The sequence below is a fragment of the Camellia sinensis genome, chromosome 11 (assembly GCF_055761805.1).
Source record: "Camellia sinensis isolate YWXY chromosome 11, ASM5576180v1, whole genome shotgun sequence".
NCBI classification, from domain to species: Eukaryota; Viridiplantae; Streptophyta; class Magnoliopsida; order Ericales; family Theaceae; genus Camellia; species Camellia sinensis.
In genome coordinates, this window is record NC_138971.1 from 64,286,972 (window position 1) to 64,307,664 (window position 20,693).

At 36.4% G+C, this 20,693-nt stretch overlaps 1 pseudogene; it reads left to right on the forward strand.

Moving 5' to 3' along the window:
- The first annotated feature begins 1,994 nt into the window (after window positions 1-1,994).
- On the forward strand, window positions 1,995-11,092 carry LOC114301039 (CBS domain-containing protein CBSCBSPB5-like; annotated as a pseudogene).
- Window positions 11,093-20,693: the final 9,601 nt, after the last annotated feature.

A 20,693-nucleotide genomic window follows, 5' to 3' on the forward strand; every position in this document is an offset into this window, starting at 1 on the left:
AATTTCCCCTGAAGAAAAGGGCTTGAAAGACTCATTTCTCGGGCTAAGTCAATGCTTGATACTCTTTATTGCTTTTGGACTTAGTGGACATAATTATCACTTATGGACAAAAATGATTAAGAAATGGAAAGGTAATGTAAAATAGGCTAATAAAATTGGAGTAAAAAAGAGATAAGAAAAGGTAGTAAAATTGAGGTGGGTTCAATCGAATGTTATATTGAGCCTATTGCGTCTTGAATCATTACATACTTTGTAGTGATGTTTAGTGATTCAAGAAGCAATGTCCAGCCCTTCCCTTGAGGTAACTCCATGGCAGGAAGGAGGTGTTGTTGGTCTTTTATTTCCATTTATTGAGCTTTGTCCTATTGCTTCATAGATCATCATGGAACAACTTTGCGACAATTGATGGTTTGTGAATTGAGTCTACTTCTTTCTTGATTAGTTTCGTGATAGGGAGAGACAGAAAGGATAAACATCCCTCGGAAACACTCTATTTTTACTCTGTTTCAATTCTGTAGCAGCAGGGCAGAACCCAATACCAATGGCCGGCAGGCCACTTTTCTGTTCGGCCGACCACTTCTCAAGGCCGGCTGGCCACCTTTTTATACAAGAAATGGTATTTTTTTGGCAAAACAAAGCAGAAGTTGGGGTAAAAATAGATTAATTTTCTGATTGTATGCAGAATAGTTTCTGGTAGCAAAACAAAAAGGTTTCAGGGAGGATGTTCTCGTTCGTGCGCGTGCGACTCTTCGATCCCCGTAGTCCTTTAAATTAATGCTTTAATAGTAATATGTTATACTTAGTTAGTAGCTTCATTCAAACTTGTAATAGCTAGTTAATTTATCATTAATTCATTTATTTGGTGTTGTAATAATTAGTTTAAATTCGGACATTCAGACCCTCCCTTGCGATGGCAAACTTGTAATATTGTGTATGTCTTCCAACCCTCATTCTTTCTCCCTTTTATTTACTTGTTTATGATGGTTGCATATAGTATCATATTTTTGTTTCACACGATGACTTATATCCATTTTTGTATACATCAGGTTTGGTTCATTATTCTAACATTATTGTCATTTTCTACTTACTTGAATACGTGTGCTATCGCATGTTTTGAGTTGAGCCATATGTCATGTTAATAAACCAAACCTCGTAGTTGCATTTTGTGTATGTTGTATTAGTCATTTGCATATTAGAGCATGCATTTTTCTAACTTTTTCTTCTATTTTTGGCTTGCCTCGATTGAGTACTAGGTGAGCATTTCTTGCTTTAGCATATTGCATGTGTGTTAGTGTTGCCATATCAAGCATATTACCATGAGGCTAAGTGTTTATTCGATATACCTCTTGAATGCTTGTGGATGAAGGCTTTTTGCTTAAGTTGGGATAATTTGATTAATGTACATATGAGCTTACTTTTTCAAGTAGCATGCATTCAAAACTCTTTTCAAACAAAACAAGAAATCAAAGCATTCCAAAGTGGGCGAAGAAGTCTATACTTGTGTGCCTCACATAATAATGTTAGGAAAATAATCAGAACAAGGGCATATACTATGCATAAAAATCATATCATGATTAGTAAAGGCCAATCTTTGATTAGGTGAAGGAGGGTACTTAATTCATGACCTTCCCCTCTCATACCTAAGTTCCCGAGCAGAGACACTTTGGTTATGATGGACAAGTGGCCTTTGGTATGAGTCATGGGTTTCCTAAATTTCTCAAAAATATTTAGTTGGTGACTTTGGAATCTGGCAAGACAGTCCATTTTTGGGATTTTTGATTGTAAATCGATTTTCCAAAATTGCCAGATTTGGACTCTTTTGTGTTTTTCTGTTTCACATTGCACTTGTGAAACTAGATTTAGAACCACAGGAGTTTGAATTGTAGGGCTATCGTATCCGAGGAGACTAAACCCCTCCGAGGAGCACAAAAAACTAGCTACACAACGTCATTGAACCAGCCTATCCTCATGTTGTGCGACTATTTTATCAGTACATGTCTATCAATGACGAGGCCCCTGGAGCTCTTCTTTCCGTTGTTGACAGGGTTGAGTTAGCACTTACACTAGCCTCCCTTGCTAAGATTCTCAACTATTCAACGGAAACTACCAATGCTGAGCAATTCTCGGTGTTCACTCAGGAACTCGCAGTCTTGACACTAGTGACTGAATTCTATAAGGGGCGGCAAGATGATGACAACCGCACCAGTATCCGTCGCGCTAACTTACCACGTTGCTTTCTCTTCCTTAATGTGGTTCTAAAAAAGGATGTAATACCTCTAGGCCACAAGGAGGATCGGCGGGGGGACTTCCTCCGCGCCTTGCATTGATTTGATTTTGGGTTATGGGTCAACATTCCTACATTGATCTTCAACCAAATAGCTCGTATTCTGAATGAAGTCAAATTGCCCAATACCCGAGGTAGTTCTGCATGGGCCCTTCCCTTCGCCAACTTCATTACAACACTCATCAAAAGTCAAGAGAATTACCCATTCGAAATGAATGAGGTTCCGCTTCAGCCGCCACCGCTCTATGCTAAAACCTGATGACGCCAAAATACTGTTCACCTGCTGCCTCCACTAGTCATCCCCGATGCACTGGCCAATCCCAATGATGTTCTAGCAGAGCCCACCACTGCGCTAGCACTACCACCATTCCGCATGACACGTGCGCAATATTAGACTATTTTGGATAATCAAGCCGCCATTCAACAATCTGTGGCTAAAGGCATTCGACCAAATTAATGCCCGTTAGCTCGAGTACTAGCAGTCAGTTGCATCTATGCAAACTGACTTCTATGCAAATTGGGAGTCAAGCCAGTAGTGCTTTGATCAGCTTGGCGCTAGGGTTCATGATGAGGCGTTCGAGACTCGGACGTTGATGAACGCCTTATTTGAGCAATACTTTCCACCACCGCGAGATTCTAATCAATGAAATACTATTTTATTTTCTTTGTTTTATTTCTTTATTTTATTTTATTTCTTCAACAAAAAAAAAAGAAAGTGTGTGTGTATGTGTTTTGTTCGTTCGTGCTTCGTTGGATGTGCCCCTACACCGTATGGTAACATCCTCTCTCTCTCTCTCTCTCTCATTTTACTATTTACTTCACAGTTACTTACATTAAGGACAATGTTGTATTCTAGTTGGGGGGTGAGGGTGTATTTATATTTGTCATAATTCACAATTCATGTTTGTACTGGTTGCACTTGATTGCACCACTTCACTTGATGTTAGCTTTTTGTTAGTATAGTGGTGAGAGCATATGTTAATTAGGGAACATAGTAGACTTGTATGAAATGGGTTTATTGGTAAATACTCGCATGTGATATTTGCACTAGGATAGTTGTTTGTATTTGTGGTATTAGTACACTTGCATTGAGTATGCCTTAATTCACATGAACACACTATCATAACGGTGATCTCTCTATTATAATCCCTAGTGTACATTGATAATTGCTAGTGTTGTAGAAATGAATAAATGAGTAGCCTTGATTCTTACCCCAAAAAAAAAAAAAAAAAAAAAAAAAAAAAAAAAACTTGACTTGTTTGGATTCGTAGCCTCTTTAACTCGAGTTATTAAGTCTGTAGAGGTGTCTCTACACCTAGTGCCCTATAACTGCCTGGTATGAGAGCCATTGGCCCAATACAGCGACATGGGTTAATTAGAAAGCTTAAGGGACCTAGACATTACACAGTTAAGGAAAAATAATGAAAATGACTTGAGCTCGTTTTGTCGAGAATAAAAAGAAGAAAATAGGTTGTTCTAGGGTTCTGAAATTTTCCAAAGGATAAGAGGAGCCAGGGTTTGAAGCTTCTAGAATATCTCTCATAGTGGTTTTCTCTTCCTCTACCTCTTCCCACTCCTCCATAAGTTGCTAGTTCTCTTATTTCTAGGGTTTTGATGAAACCCTAGCTAAGTAAATAGGGTTTTCTTTTTTATTTTTGATTATGTAATGATTTGAACAAGTTTTGTGGTACTGAAGAAGTTTTTAAATATATTTTTCATTATTTCTTCAAGTGTTCTTCTTTCTGTGGTTATTGAATGCTTTCCCTGCAATAGTTTTCTTTACTTTCATATTCACGGTATAAAATGAGCCATACTATAAGGGACGAGTCGTATTGCTGCCCTAGTTTAGAGTGAACGACTCGTGCTACTTGAGATGGTTCGTGCCTATACATTGAACGTGATAATTCGCTTGATCAATGCTTCGAACTAGTAACTGCGAAGTATTAGCTGGTTCAAATTGTATATAATTGATTTTCAAGTTGAGACCTTATTTATGTAACTAGTGGTGAGTTCATTACCCTAGGTTTTCTCAAAATCAATAATTTCAATTTCACCTTTAATTGCTAGTATCATTATCTTTTTAATCAAAATTAAATTAGGAATTTAACAATTAAATTAGTTTAATTGCTCATTTGTCCCTGTGGATCGATACTTGGACTTACCATTATTCTAAAGAATTTGGTACAGTTTAGTGTTTATTTTTTATGTGTAAAACGACCCATCAGAGGGATATTAGAGGCTACTATTTACACCTATCTTATTCCTTTGGACCCCTACCTCTTCTATTTTTTTAATTACAATGTTGCCCTAAAATCAATTTCTATTTTTGACACCATCTCTATCCTTCCAACCCAAACCCTAATCCCAACCTCAACCTCCATCTCTACTACGGTTGACGGCCTTCCTCTATCCCACCATCATTGCCCCTCCCTAGCCCATTCTTCACTTGGAAAACCCTAACCTAACTAGCGTTGGCCACTCCGTTCTCCATCTCCGACCACCTCTTTCTTTATCTTCGCTTCTACTTATTCCTCTTCACTTGCAAAACCCTAACCCTAACCCTAAACCTAACTAGTGCCCGCAACCCCCTTCTTTTCCACTCGTCGCCATTGCCACCACCTCCCATCCACCTTGCATTACCGCCATACCCCTTTTTTAGTCACCCGACCCTAGATCTAGGGTTTACGAAACCCTAACTTACTAGAAGAAGAAGAAGAAGAAGAAGATAAAGGATGGTAAGACCATCGTTGCCATCACCATGACTAGATTGTGACCAACACGACACCAGTAAGTCTCTCTCTCTTTACGATGCCGTCACTTTTTTTGCTATTTTTCTCATCGTCGACAACGGTTAGGTATGGTAGATGTGGAGAGAGACAAAAAGGTGGGAGAGAGTGGCTGCAGTGGTGAGAGAAGGTTCATAAGGGCTTTTATGGAGAAGGGATATGTGAGGGGCTGACGGACAAGAAGAGGGATGTGGAGGATGAGAGTTGGCCGGCGACGATGACGACCACTAGACTTGCAGAGGAAAGAGATGGTAGCGGCTTGGGTTGGGAGGGTGGATTAGGGAGAGGGTATTGTTGGGATTAAGGTGAGGTTCAAAGAGAAAATGGAGGGGACCTATTTAGCTAGGTGGGGGTTGAAAGAAGTTGCGCCGGGGAGAGGGGGGAAAGAAAAAATGTGGGGTAAATAGTAGCCCTCCTTAGATAAAAAGTAAGGTAGCTATTGGCCCAATCACCCGCACTACTCAATTTAATACTTTTAGGATTTAAAAAATATTTATTTCATGGAATAATTACTCATAGGTCATGTTATAAAGACCTATGCACCACTGAATCCCACAAATATTTGCATAAATCAAAAAGTCCTATAAGTGTTAGTACGTTTTTTTGTGACAATCACAACAGGAAAAATAGGTTTTAACGGCGTTTTTTTAAACGTCACTTTTCATAGTTTTTAATGGCGTTTTATAACCGCCACATATTTGTTAACCAAAACGGCACCGTTTTATAATTGAAAACGCCTCCAAATGCAGTAGGCACATGCGCATCCTCCGTCCTTTCTTATTTTGAATCTCAGCACTTTCTCTCTCTCTCAACCCTTATACACGCACATCTCTCTCTCTCTCGCTCTCTCTCAACCCTCTCCAAGCTCCATCGAAGCTCCATCTGCATCGGCGATTTCGAAGCTCCATCGCCAGTACCATCTACACCGGCGAGGTAGCGAGCTCCACAGTCTCTCTCTCTCTCTCTCTCTCTAGTGAGAGATTCAGAGATTCAGAGCTCCACCGTTTTATTCTGACTTGATCCTTGTTTGCAGAGATTCAGAGGTTCAGTGATTTTAGAGCGATTTATATTTCGAAGCTCCATCGCCACCACCATCTGCACTGGCGATTTTGATTTCACTAAGGTGAGCTCTACCGTCTCTCTCTCTCTCTCTCTACCTACACTTTCTATCGCTAAAACTCTCTTTTCTCATCTTCCGGAAGCTCAGATCTGAACTCTGACCCCTCGATTACTCGCATTTCAAGCTCCAATGGAGGTAGCACAATTGCCAAGCCTATATGTTCAATCTGCTATGAAGATCTCAATCCAATCATCGAAGACCTTCAATCAATCTCCATTTGCGGCCATGTCTTCCACGAGCTCTGGTTAGTCACTTCTATACTCACATATTATAGTTATATCTTCACAATTATTCACTTCAATCGATTATTATTGGAGAACGATCTTCAATTTGATATGTTTTTTTGACGAACCTAGCCTTCAACAATGTATCGAGTATTGTTCAAATGTGAAGAAGAAACGATGTCCTGTATGCAAGCAGGCCTTTTCGGAGGCCAATGTTAGTTGGCTTTATTTCCAATCAGTAGGCAATCTCTATCAGAAATTGATCAATTGCGAAGATAATCCAGGGGAGTTGCATAGGGAAATTGATCATTCGCAACAAGTAAGTTTCTCTATCATTCCCCTTTTTTTTGGAGGGGGGTATTTTCTTTTTTCTAATAAATTATAAATATATTAATTTCAAACTCTGGACGGAGGCAACGAACAATCTGGTTTGGGTTTCTGTTTAGGCTTGATTGGTTCAAGGACAAAGTTGAAACAGTATAAATGCTGAATTTGTTTCAACACCATGTCAAATCTGTGCACATGTTTAGCAAATATCCTTTTGTGTTATCCCTTTAATCACATTGCAGTTTGATCCTGTTATGCCATATTAGAAAGAAATTATGAGCAGGAACATTTACTATTCAATTCAGGCAACTTAGTATACATTTCCAATACTTCAAAATAACGGATAAATGAATAATTTGCCCTCAACAGGAGCATAGAAATAAGGTTAATTGGTATAACACTGAGAAATACTTACTGAAAATGCAATTCTAAAGTTCATGATTAGCCAGCTGTGTAGAGTTCAAACATACAGGCAACACAGTTAGCTGACTACAAACAAATTTGTTTGCTTTCTCTCTCTCTCTCTCTCTCTCTCTCTCTCTCTCTCTCATAGAAGAGGAAAAAAGAACACTTTTGGCATAATTGTGATTTATGTGGCATGTTGGAACAACTATTAACTTTTGTTTTGTCATTTTACAAGTTTCATTTCTTTTGCTTTAGTTGTCAGTTGGCACATAATTCATAGCTTCTTTCCACAGGAGTTGCTAAGAATTGCCAGCCAAATGCAATGTTCTAGGAAGAGGAGAAGCCCGTGCTCTTTGCAAACTCGAGAAGGCAAAAGAGAAGATAAAGAAACTTAAGGTAAATTCATCACGACCGAATAAGTGAATCGACCATGGTTAATTTGATTCAGGATATTCTAACGTGTGACCATTATCAGGCAAGGATCCAAGAACTGAAGACAGCTGTTGAAGTAAAAGATAATGAAGTTTTGAGGGCTTTAAAAGCTTCCAAGAAAACTATTCTTGAAGGGGATGTATTGAATGATGTTGATTGGAATTCTAACTCTTCATCCATTAGTGAGGATTTAGCTGTTGAGAAAAACTGTTTTTCAAGGTCAGAGGCAGCTTCAGATACAAGAAGTGAAGTGCATAGACCATGTAACAAGAATGGGGTTTCAGGTTCAAAAAGTGCATTTTGGACGAATGAAGATTGGAAGGTAAATCCCTACCCATACTCTTGGGTATATACATGAATATATACTCCTATGTTCACATAATGTTATGCATATATAGATATGGAATTTGGAAATGTATGGTAGTTGTGTTGAATGTGAAACTATGTTTCCAAAATGAAGGTAGGTATGATGATGGCTGCTTTCCTGAACCTTGTATTCATCTTGTGAAGCATGTTTTCGGGCTAATTTGGCCTGCATTTGCCTTCCTTTCATCATTAATACCTTAATGATTTCATGGTTTTGGCAATGCAAATTATTGTGGTAACTTGATAGACAATGTCACTCCAAAATCACAATTAAAAGTACAATGATTTCAGAGGTTGCAACAATTAGAGCAAGAGATCAATCCTGTTGCTTGCTTATTAACTTTCACATAATTCATCAATTTGGTTAATATTACTAACCTTTGACTCAAATATATTCTTCATATTGGTTGTTGGTGAGGTGAATCTTGCGGAGACACCTGTTTCCAAGGTTATGACTAGAAATCCTACTGTCCGACACTCTTGCTGTAGAAGCCTTGCAAAAGATGGTGCTAGGTTAGTATTGATCAGAAAGGCCACAACATATTATTTTTCCAATGTTCTTTCCTAAATTTTTCACATTGAATATGGTCGTGATATTACCACAGAAAAATTCAGACATTTGCCTATTGTGGAGAGTAGAGAGGTCATTGCTTTGCTTAATATAGCAAAGTGTTTATACGATGCTATTGCCCGCATGGAAAGAGCAGCTGAAAAAGGAAAGGCCATTGCAGCTGCTATTGAAGGTGTTGAAAAACAATGGGGGGCATCTATTGCTGGTTTGTAGAGAGTGTATATTAAAAAAATTCTCTAGCATACCATCTTGTCTATTGCTAGTTTATTTATTTTTCGCTTGATAAACAGGTCCTAACACATTCATTGAAACACTTCGAGATCGAATGTTTAGGCCCTTTTTGTCTACAATCATTCCTGAGAATTCAAAGTAGGTAATATCTTCTCTGTTTTTTAGTTCCTTACATTGATTTTATTTTGTATATTATGTGGCTATTTTTGATAAAATAAATTTCCCAACATAATAGAAGTTGGATTACCAATTGTGGCATTGTCAGGATTGCAACTGTCTCGCCAACTGACAGTGTTAATGGTAACAAAGAAGATGGGTGAGTATGGTATGAGATCTGCTGTTGTAGCAGTTGAAAACAAAACATGAGGAATTTTAACGTGAGCATGTTGTTTATTGAATTGACATTGCAAATTTCTTTGGGGTCCTAAAAAGAAATTATGCAAACTTCTACAATTTTTATATTGTAATGTAAAGCATGAATTCTGATAGGTCCCTGCCAATTTTCTATCAAGTCAAAGGATATCTTGATGCGGGTAATAGCACAAAATCTTCCTCCAAAGTCCACTCCAGTGGAGAAGGTGATTTTCTCATTGGGATTTTTCCCGCTATCGAAAATTTTACAAGTTTCTGCTTTTCCTATGATCTATAATAAAATAATCTTATGCTTTCCAATTAAATCATAGGTGATGACCCCAAATCCCGAATGTGCAACAGTGGATACACCCATTGTTGATGCTCTGCATATCATGCATGATGGAAAATTTCTACACCTTCTTGTTGTTGATAAAGGTATTTTATATTCACAATCACACAAAAAAGGTTGTATAGAAGTTCTTATGATTTTCAATTATAGTTTATGACTAGTATGAATGGTTGAACACAGATGGAGTAGCAGTTGCTGTTGTTGATGTACTTTATATCACTCATGCTGCTATAGCCACAGTAAGTCCTCTATCTTTCTGGGACCTTCAATTGTCTTGCATGAGTTTGAGGTATAAAACATAATTGCTATTTTTTACAGATTTTGATAAGTATTAATAGCTAATTCTGCTAGGTAATTAATCATATATAGCATCTAAACTTGAATATTGAAGATTCCTTTTTCAAAATCCAGTATTTCTTTCTCATTAGTGGAGAACAATATGGTGTCACCGTTCCCTGCTGTCTTTGGGTCGGAAGCAATGTCGGGGTTAGTAACGATTCGTCACCCAATATGATGCAAAAATTTTGGGATTCTGCTATGGCATTATCTCCTGATGAGGAGGAAGATGCAGAAAGGTTAAACACCTTTTGCTCTTAAGACGATATTACATTTTTAATTGTGTGTGTTTATTTTATGTACATATTATTTGTCATGTTTCAGTGATAGTTCTTTCAAATTGGCTTCTGAAAGCATTGAGACAACAAGATCACTTCCCTACCCTTCGTCAATCGTGCCTAATACCTTTGCTTTCAAAATTCAAGATAAGAAGGGTCGAATGCATAGATTCAATGCCTCTTCTTCTGCTTGTCACGTTGGCATGCATTCTATAAATGCAGCATAGAATTTGAACCTTTGGATCTCTATTACAAGAAACTACTGATAGAACTAGTTAGATTTATCATTTTGGCTTAGAAACTACAGATTTGTCATTTATCTTTAATTTAAACTTCCATTATCCACATCTTAAGAATTAACATCTCTTAACTGAATTTCTCTAAACTGGTTTTGGAGTTCAGATACACGGAGTTTGACTGATCTTGTGACTGCAATCCTTCAGAGGGTGGGGGATGAAATTGACTGCAACAACTTGCCTCATATTTTGGTATATAATCAATATCTCATTTCTTATTTGGATTCTCAGTTTTTACTTGCGAGCTCATGGACAACCACATTTTCAGTATGAAGATGAAGATCATGACAACGTTGTATTTGCGTCAGATAGTGATCTTGCGGCAGTTGTGGACCACGCAAGGTTAGCCGGTTGGAGGTAAGAATGGTCCTTTCAGTGCTTATTTCACAAGTAAACTGAAGGAAGCTAAGTTACCCAAAGCAAATATTTTTTCTCCTTAACCTTCCTTTAAATTTTTTTTAACAGGTATTAAAGTTACATTTAGATCATTCAGGAACACAAGGTCATAGGAGAGGATCACAATCTGGAGGTGTAGAGTATGCTCAATCAGATGTGTGGGCTTCAGCATACAGTGCTTTAGCTGCTGGGGCTGCACTAATTGCCGGATTAAGCATGTTAGCATACTTGAGGAGGAATGGTAACTGATAATTATTTATACCCTTCTTTCAATTTATAAAATAGATGTATTGGGAGCAGCAGTAGAAGAAGAACTGAGTTTCTGTGACTACCAAGGATAAAGATAAAATTGATCAATGATGCTGGCTGGCAGGTCTCATGCTCAACATTTGTTTTTGTATATTAATATCTCAATAATTTTATCGAGTCAGAACCAACAATATACATCAATTGCATTTGTATTTCTGTGGTTAGTTTTGTATCCATAAAATTATTGTTTATATTTGTAGGGAATTATTTATTCATTTATTATTTTTTTCTGCTGGGTATTCCCGTAGTTTACATGATGGGATGGGTGAGAATTGTTTGTGAGGAGGATTCGTAGCTTCCTGAACTCTGGATTTGTGCATTATTAATGGATAATAGGCAGCATCTGAAATTTTCAAATGTTGTTTTTCTGCAGTGAAGTTGTCAAACATTCATTATTGAACCAAATATGAAATTAGGAAAATTCTATGATACACACTCATTTATACACCTCTATATATTTGATTATGATATTTGAGGAAATTGTTTATTTATTATTTTAATAAACATCAATTATCAGTTCTTAATAATTGTTTATCATAGGTATTTTTTTTTTTTGTTCAACCACATAAAATTAGCACAATTTTTTTTTTAAAAAAGAAGCTATAGCGGCGTTTTTTAAACGTCACTATATCTCAACCCTAACGGCTAAATTTTTAAAATGTATAAATGTCTATGACGGCGTTTCAAAACGTCGCTAATTATCATAGTGTGACGTCAGAGACTGTTAGGTAAGATATTTGGCGGCGTTTTTAAAATGGCTCCTATACTTATAACATGACGTTTTTAAAACGCTATAAAGCTATAGTGACGGCCGCGTCCTCGGTGTTTGGTGCTAAGAAATACAAAAAGAATTGGCGGCGTTTTTGGCACTTATAGCGGCATTTTTTAAACGCTGCTAAAAGTAGATTTTCCAACAGTGAATTTTCTAAATCTGTGGCAATGAAAATGACAATTAGTCGAATTTTTCAACTGTTGCTAAAATCTAATAATTAGTGACTTTTTCTGTGATAAAATTTTCAATTGTCAGTAAAAACTAACAATTAGTGAATTTTTTTATGAAAACACTGCTAAAAAAAACAGGCTTTTGTAGTAACCATTAAAAGTGAACAAGACTTTCTAATGCATAGTTGAGGATTTATTGGTGCACCCATTTTCTAAATAGGACTTTTTCAATCAATTCCCCTTGTTTTATAGAACCAAGTTTGATTAAAATTTTGTATCCATTTAATGTTTAGACTTGATTTCAAATAAGATATTTTAGCACAACCCACTCATTTTTAATTTAATTTTTATATCATTTAGTTACAAATTTAACTACAAAAGTTATAAGTGACAAAAAAAAAATAAAAATAAATATATGCACACATATTTTTATGGCTTGAATTAAAACATTTGTTGAAAAGATTGAAAAAAAAATATTTATAATTGAAAAACATATTTATTTTATAATTTTTTTTAATATTTTAAATTCAAATAATTATTCTATAGTGAAGTTTTGTGCTTAACATTTTGTGCAAAGATTGTGTGAAGTATAAAATTAAGTCAACTTGTATTTTGAAAGGAAGTTTTAGGTTTAACATTTTGTGTTGAGATTGCACGAGCCATACAATTAAATAAAGGGTAAATTACAAACACCGCCTCGAGGTTTGGTAAAAATACAGATTCCCCCTTGAGATTTGAGAAATTACATCATGCCCCCTAAGGTTTATATTTCTATAACAAATTGCCCTCTGAGGTTTTTATTTTCATACAGATTCCCCCCTAATTTGCTATGCAAATTTGATCCTCAGGGGTCAATTTGTAATTTCTCAAACCTCAGGGAGAATTTGTATTTTCACCAAACCTCGAGGGGGTGTTTGTAATTTGCCCATAAATTAAAGCTATTGTATTATGAAGGGAGCAAGATTAATAGTAGAAAATTTATGCACCAGTTACCTTTTGAATCACAGTAGACCTGAATTTCTTAAAGAAAATGAGATTACCACTGCTTCAGCTTAATTTGATTGTCTTTATCTCATTTTATTTCCTGCATTTTTCATACCAACCCTCCAAATCAAATTACTTCCAGAGTTGATATTATGTACTAATTGAGAGAGAAAGAGATATAATGGAGTATAGTAGCTAACGCTAAAGCTTTGCAATGCCATTGATAATTAGTATTTTGTTGGCTTAGTTTTTTTATGATTTTTTTTTTTTTGGTTAGAAATTGGGCACCCATATGGCTTGACCCTTCTTTGAACCTTTTGAACCATATCCAAATAAGTTTGAATTTGAATTCAAAACCTATTTGGATAACCATTCAGGATATCTATATCTATCATATCAACTGATATGGATAGATGATATAGATATCTTATATATCTGATATAACTGATATGGATAGATTTATTATTATCCAAAATATCTGATATAATATGGGATATGGGTGATTAAGAGAAAAACAACGTATGTCGTATGTTTTTCCCATTTACTGACTCTCTTCCAAAATACAGCGATCAAGAGCCATTTTGCACTGTGACTTGCGTGGGTGATATTCATTCTGTAATATCACTCCATTGTTGGGTTGATTGATCAGATTCTGGAAGCACGTGATTTACCCACGAGATCTTTCACTTCAGACTCTGCTGAAAAGGTATGACCATGAAAACTTTTCATCCGCTGTGTTTACCTTTGATTTACATTGGTATCAGAGCTTGAATGGGTATTTTCGTATTTTCTTTAATCATGTCTATATTTATATATATATATATATATATATATGTACACATTATATATATGAATGTTTATAAAGGAGGAAAATATCTACTCTCGTTAGATTAAGAGCATAAATACCTATTTTTTATGTTCATTAATGTCATTTTTAATACCATAAATGGTTTTATTTTGAAAAATGGAGTTCGGCAGTACAAAAATTGGACCAAAAAACACCCTGGAAGGCGGCGCGTGGTCCGCACGCGCCACCTGACGCCGTGAGCTGCTTACACGTGCTGCCACGCGCCAGACGCGCTTCCGACGCGCCTCCATGCGCCATCACGCGCGCATCAACAATGTTGTCCACGCTCGCGCCCTCCGCACCACACACGCGTGCCGCGTGCTGAGCCGCGCCATTTTTCCTCTGCCGGCTTGGCTGGCTTGGCTGCTGATGCATAAGGCACTGTTTGTTTTGTTTTTAATTTTGAATCGCGTTAAATGGTCATAATTGATTCGTTATAGATTTGTTTTATGCATGGTTTGTACTGTTAGACTCAAAATTAAATTTTTCATGTTCTGTAAAATTGTGAAAATTTTATGAAAATAAAAAGTATTTTTTCTGTGATAATAATTCATTATTTATGCTTTAAAATGCTTCTAGTATTGCATAAACAATTTTCCGGGGTTGAAATTTTTATTGTAGACTTCTAAAATTTTTTACTATTTACTGGTATATTTTTTTCAGTTGATCAGATTCTGGAATTTTTTATTTCTAATTTTATGTGTGTTTATTAGTTATTTAGAATTCCAGAAAATTTTAGAAAAAATTTTAGAAAATTTCAGAATGATGTACTTTTTATTGTGATATAATCTGAATATTGAATACAGTATATTTAATGGGTTTGTAATATGTTGCAATTAAAGAAACATGATTAGTTTTTACTTATTTCTTTGAATTCCATTATTAAATGAATAAAGCATGCTAGTGTATGGAATTTATCATGCTTTGACATGCCATAGTCAGTGGGAGGTTATTCGGTTAAGAGAAATCTTTATAGATTTACTCCCGAAAATCAATATTTTTGCGCATGAATTAAATTAAATTTTGAATAATTGTCACTTGTGGCGCAAGAGATGATTACGAGCATAGCGGATTTTCAATCTTGCAACTTGTGTAATATTGTCACTATTTAATTTAGATTTTTGCGGTAAAATTAAATTATGCTAATCAAATTAATCCTAATGCGAATTTTTCTCTAAATTGACTTAGCTTATGGAAGTTAATTTGGTTGACCTAGACTTAGTAGAGATGTTCAAATGTGAACAATGTAATCCTATTCTTTAGATGAGCAAAAGTCTTGAAGACTTTAGGTCAGACTTTAATTGAGCCAAAGTAAAGAAACATGACTCAAAGTCACCGTGGTTTTGTTGCCTTGTTTGGCACAATAAAAACTAATGTGTGTGCTATGGTTAGCGGCATGCTACGTAGTTTTGGTTGGCGAGTTTTGGAGTTATGAAATTAGTAAGCCCTTAATAGATCTGTATATGATCTTGACTATTGAGCTACGCAGATTGACTTTGTAATTTGACTTGTAAATAATGTTACATCATTGGATGAAGTAACATTCAAGAGTCACGTCATCCAAGAAATACGAGCTTAAATAAATTAGTCATTAAGTGTAAGACGAGTAGTCAGTATGAGCAGTGTTTTGCTCTTTACCCAATTATTGGGAGTGGATGGAGCAAAATTTCATGCACTATAATAGTGTGCGTTGAAAAATCACGTGAAGTGAAAAGATTAGCGCTTAGAAGCTGCAAAATCTATTAACACTAAGTGAAAATATTAGCACTTAGAAGCTGCAAAATCTATTAACACTAAGGCCTCGTTTGGTAACAGGCTAATTTAGTAACTTTTTGGCTATTTGGCTAAAATATAAGCTAAAAAAAACTAGTATGTTTGGGATGACTTTTTGGCTTTTTACGAAAAGATGTGCAAAAAGTAGAGAAAAAAGAGAATCTTTAACTTTTTGGTATGAATTGTTGGCTTTTTGGCCAATTTAGTAACTTTTTGGCTTTTTGGCTAAAAGGGATGGTTCCCAAACGAGGCTTAAGTGAAAAGATTAGCGCTTAGTGGCTGCAAAATCGATTAGCATTGCCAACTTGTCTAAGTTTGGACACTTACTGTTTCCACACTTGAATGTGAGACATGAGGAGGGGCTTCTTTGTATGATTCCTTAGCTAGGCTAACATTTTTGAATAATGCTTACCACTAAGTGCAAACGTTATAGCATAGTAATGAAAAGGTCAAGGCTGACAAGGTTATTATGACTCTAAGAATTTGACGCATCGCTTGTGAGAGCATTGTGTTGAATTAGACTCTTTAGCCTAATTCATGCTTAAGTTACTTTAGGAGCTGTCATAGTTGATAGCTTATTCTCTTCTTCTCGTGGATAGTAGAATTAATTGCAAGTAACTATGAAGCGAGAAATAGATATAGCAAGAGGAGTATCATCATCTTTCAATTAGATACAGTAAAGTGTATGGAGAATAAAATTAACTTGAAAGTGCAGGGGATTAGCACTTACTAGTTAAATTTGCGACTTAGGCGCACTTGATATCTCCATGACATCCTTTTATGATCTAGTGAATATGAATTAGTCATTACTTAATTGGGCCTAAACCTTTAAAACTTGTCTTCGAGAACTCACACATTAAGATGATTGGAATTAGTTTATGACATTGGTCATGAACTGGTGGCTTATTATACTTAATCACATTAATGAGATGATGACAGAATGGTTTGAGTAGGCCCTCTCAGGCCCACTCGCTTGGGACATCCTACTCTTATGTGAATGTATAACTTTGTCCGCAATGGTTGCGCACAAGTAAGTAGGAAAGCCATAGAAGGTCATTTGTATTGGCGCATTTAGTCCACTATGATATTTGTGACTGAATATGTGTAAGGGTATGATAGTTAGCCCCAAATCTCGACACATTTATAGATTACGATACGCATCTTAGTCAAGACTATTTGATCTCCCATAAGTCAAAAAGTTTTGAATTGATTTTTGACATTGCACATATGAGGTCGAGATCAATTAGATAAGAGTTTTCGTGCTTTTAGTTTTGACCAAGGTGGCGAGTATCTATTTGAGTTATTTTTTAGAAAGCTCTGTGAAAGGAAATGGATGCTTAGAAAATTGTTTATTCCTAGCACTCAGCAACACAACAGTGTAGTAAAGATAAGGAATTAAGTATTGTTCGGTGGATGCTGGTGCAAAATGTTTCCCAATTGGGAATTGTACTTTAGTTTGTTGCCTATATCCCTAACTATGTGCCCTTCATATCAGATTTTACACTCCATTTAAGTAATGGGTTAGCAGAGAGCCATTTGTGGGCTAACTGTAACCATCAAAGCAGCTTATCCTTATTTTACTTCTCATAAGGTTGCGAAGTTACGACCTAGGGTTCTATAGCGCATTATTGTATGCTGTCATGTAAACCCTCTGGGTCATATGCATATAGGTAAGCAGCTTTGTGGTAGTGTAACTAAGTCACATAAAGTTTTCTTAGTAAAGGTGACGTGAATAGAGTTTTTGGAACTCTATAAGATAGAGAATTCTAAGCATAGCGCTTTATGTAGCCTAGTTGAGAATGGAAAGAAATTTCCAATATCGTAGGGACAGTGGGAGCGATGTGCCTACTAATGGATTAATCCGTTAGAGAAGAATACTCTACATTCTTAGTTGCGTGGTAGCAATTGTGAAATTTTTCCACGTCATCACTAGGTGATTGAGAGGGAAACATTCATGATTGCTCCGCAAGATGATAAAGAGCCTAGGATAATGCCAAAGGCTCTAGTCCCTTGTTTTTAGAAAGTGGATTAATGTTGCGCAGTTTAAGACAAAAGCTTTGAAGATTAACCATTTCTATAATTTGGTTGACTTGCCATTATGACGCGAAACTGTTCTAAAGTTATGCGTAATTTGGATAGTCATTGTTGAGGCATAAGGCTCGCTAGATACCGAAAAGTCGCACTAGTGAGGAAAGTGTAGACCATGAGAAGACTTCCTCCTGGGCTGTGAGGTTATTTTGACTTAGGCTATGATTGACATAAGTTCGGAACATTGATTTGTGGACATTGTGACCCAACTTTCTCGTTAGAGAATTGGGTAAGTAGATCCGTAAGGGTTTACCTTCTGCTTTTATGGTGAAAAGTTAGGAGCGCAAAAAGGTTGCTAGTTCCAATAAATCTTTTACAGCCTAAAACAGTTATCCAAATAGTGGTTCTTTGATTTCGTCAAGCCATGATAGGCCAACAATGATCGATGAAGACCATTGAGGCATGATCAATGGTCGAAAAGAAGTTTTTCCTTGCTTAGTCATTATGAGCTAGGAATTTATGGGGTTGTCGCCACCTAGGGTGGGCAGTCCTCTGTTTTAGATATGATGGACATGGGTGATGTAATTTATATGCTCGGATGTACGATCCTTAGGAATTGTTTTGGGAGAATTCCTGTTTTGTCTTTGATGACTTACATAAGGAATATCCTAGAACGATTCTAGATGCAAAATTGCAAACCCATTGACTTACCTATCGGTAAAAGCCAAAGCCTTAGCTATTGAGTGAATTCTCGGATTGTCTTTGGGAGAAACAGATGACCTATATTCCTTGATCTTTTCATTGTTCTGGGAGCCTAAAGTACACTTTGTGGGCGTATTCGGCATGATAAGTGTTATCTTTGGTAAATGGTCAACTGAGTTGTTTAGACATTGACCTTGCTCATTAGACTGTGGATAGAATGTTTTACTAGTAGTATATTAATTTGCTCCTTGTAAGATTCAATGCGCTAGTTGGGCGCATCTGCGCTAGTTGGGCACATCAAGAATGAATGCAAATTGGTCACCAAAATATCTTTAGAGAGGTTATTGCGCAAGAGGTAGTGATCTTGAATCACTTCATGTGAGGCGCAAATGGTGGATTCCGTTGTATATACTTATTGCAAGAGGTGCTGATAAGGCTTATGTTTGGAATCTAGAATTGTAATCTTGAATCACTTCATGTGAGGCACACATGGTGGATTCCGTTGTATATATTTATCGCAAGAGGTGCTGATAAGGCTTATGTTTGGAATCTAGAATTGCGCAAGCTGTGGTCAATTTTTTTTTTTAAAATCGATCGCTTATTTTGAGATGATGGGATGTTGACATTATTATGGTTTGTGTCATAATGATTAGCAGATGATAATGTCAGTAGGCAAGATTGGCTCACTCACATGAGCAATCGTCCTTAGCGCTTGAGAGCGAGTAAGGATGAGACTAGTGGTTTATTTTTATTTGGAGCCAAGAGAGGCTTAAAATTATCCACTATGTATGTTGCCTTGGTTACAACCAAGATGAGGTCGTGTTAAGGACCAAACATGGATGTTAGTACCCACTTTCCATGTTGTGCCTGTTATGATTAGCCAGATGCGAGATCTCATTTGGCGCTTAGAAGGCGAGCAAATAGAGAATTCGGGTTAGGCGCTAGAAAGCGACTAGGCTTAGATTTGTACGGTGTATTGAGTATGACGTCACTCTTTTGGAAGAGTTACTCCACCGTAACGTGTATTCATACTATATGTGCTTGGCGACCGAGTAATGAGGTGAGAGAATGGATCCCTGTTTCCTCACCGTGTGAGTCTTACATGTCATTATTGATATGACTTTCATTTATGTACCATTTTGTGACTTTTGATTATGTCATAAGGTAAGGGGTTGATGTTCTTCTACTTTGGTATGTTGCCTGCGGTCATGTATGATTCGGCCTTAAGGGACATCACTGGAAAAGTGGTCAATCCTAAATTAAATGGCATGAAGGCAAAGGGAAGATCATCTAGTATTACAGATATTTTTTGGACTGGTGTAATTAGATGGGTCTGGGATATATGAGACACTATTTCTGTTCTTTTTGGGTTGATGTCTCTATGCAGGCTCATTTTGAGTTTCTAGTATAGAGCTCCCGCATGCAGGTGTTCTCAGCAGTCGCACGGTGCATTGGCTAGAATGAGATTGTTCATTTTTTGGGAGATTGAGATAGAGATGTGGCAGTGTCATGCCAACTCATGTGCAAGTGGGAGATGTTAGAAATTGGGCGCCCATGTAGCTTGACCCTTCTTTGAACCTTTTGAACCTTATCCAAATAAGTTTGAATTTGAATTCAAAACCTATTTGGATAACAACTCAGGATATCTATATCTATCATATCAACTGATATGGATAGATGATATAGATATCATATATATCTGATATAACTGATATGGATAGATTTATTATTATCCAACATATCTGATATAATATGGGATATGAGTGATTAAGGGAAAAATAACGTATGTCGTATGTTTTTCCTATATACTGACTCTCTCCCAAAATACAACGATCAAAAGCCATTTTGCACTGTGACTTGTGTGGATGATATTCATTCTGTAATATCACTCCATTGCTGGGTTGATTGATCAGATTCTGGAAGCACGTGATTTACCCACGAGATCCTTCACTTCAGACTCTGCTGAAAAGGTATGACTATGAAAACTTTTCATCCGTTGCGTTTACCTTTGATTTACATTTTTATAATACATGTCAGAAAAAATTGAGAAATCTGTTCAGATTTAAATTCAAATCAATTAATATCAGACTTCAAATAATAAAGCATTTTCAAATTTGGTTACCTCAACGAAAAAGGATTTTCAAATTTGTCAAGTATAAAGGAAATAAACAAATAAATAAAAAGAAAGTATGTATACATTACCTCTACTCCTACCTTCTTCGAGGCTGCTCATACTTCTACTAATAAAGCATCTACTCTTAAATAATATTTGTTATATCTACTCTTAAATGATTTATGTAGAAGAGGGATACAATGTAGTCATAGGAATTATTTTAACTTAAGAAACAACTCA